Below are 362 nucleotides of genomic sequence, written 5' to 3' on the forward strand. Positions count from 1 at the left end.
CACACACACACACACAATCTGAGTTTACTTTAATGTAATGATACATATTTAACTGTCAGTAAGTGGTGGTATATATTTAAAATAAACTACATCAGTTACAAAGGCTAAATGTACATATGCCACAGTACATATTAAACCTCCCATCAGGCAGTGACAGTCTCATGAATTTGCACATCATTTGTGGTAATTGCTGTATATATATATACGTGTGTGGGCAAACAACATATTCACCAAAGGTAGAAGAAAAAGTGATGAGAACTGAAAACACAACATGGGTCAGCAAGAAGAGATGTAACATATTAGGTGAAAACAGGAAGAGGACAATGATGAAGTCAAATGAAATAACTTTTTTTTTTTTTTTT

This window comes from Morone saxatilis, unplaced genomic scaffold (genome assembly GCF_004916995.1).
Source record: "Morone saxatilis isolate NCDOM2014 unplaced genomic scaffold, NCSU_SB_2.0 Contig15, whole genome shotgun sequence".
Classification (NCBI taxonomy): domain Eukaryota; kingdom Metazoa; phylum Chordata; class Actinopteri; family Moronidae; genus Morone; species Morone saxatilis.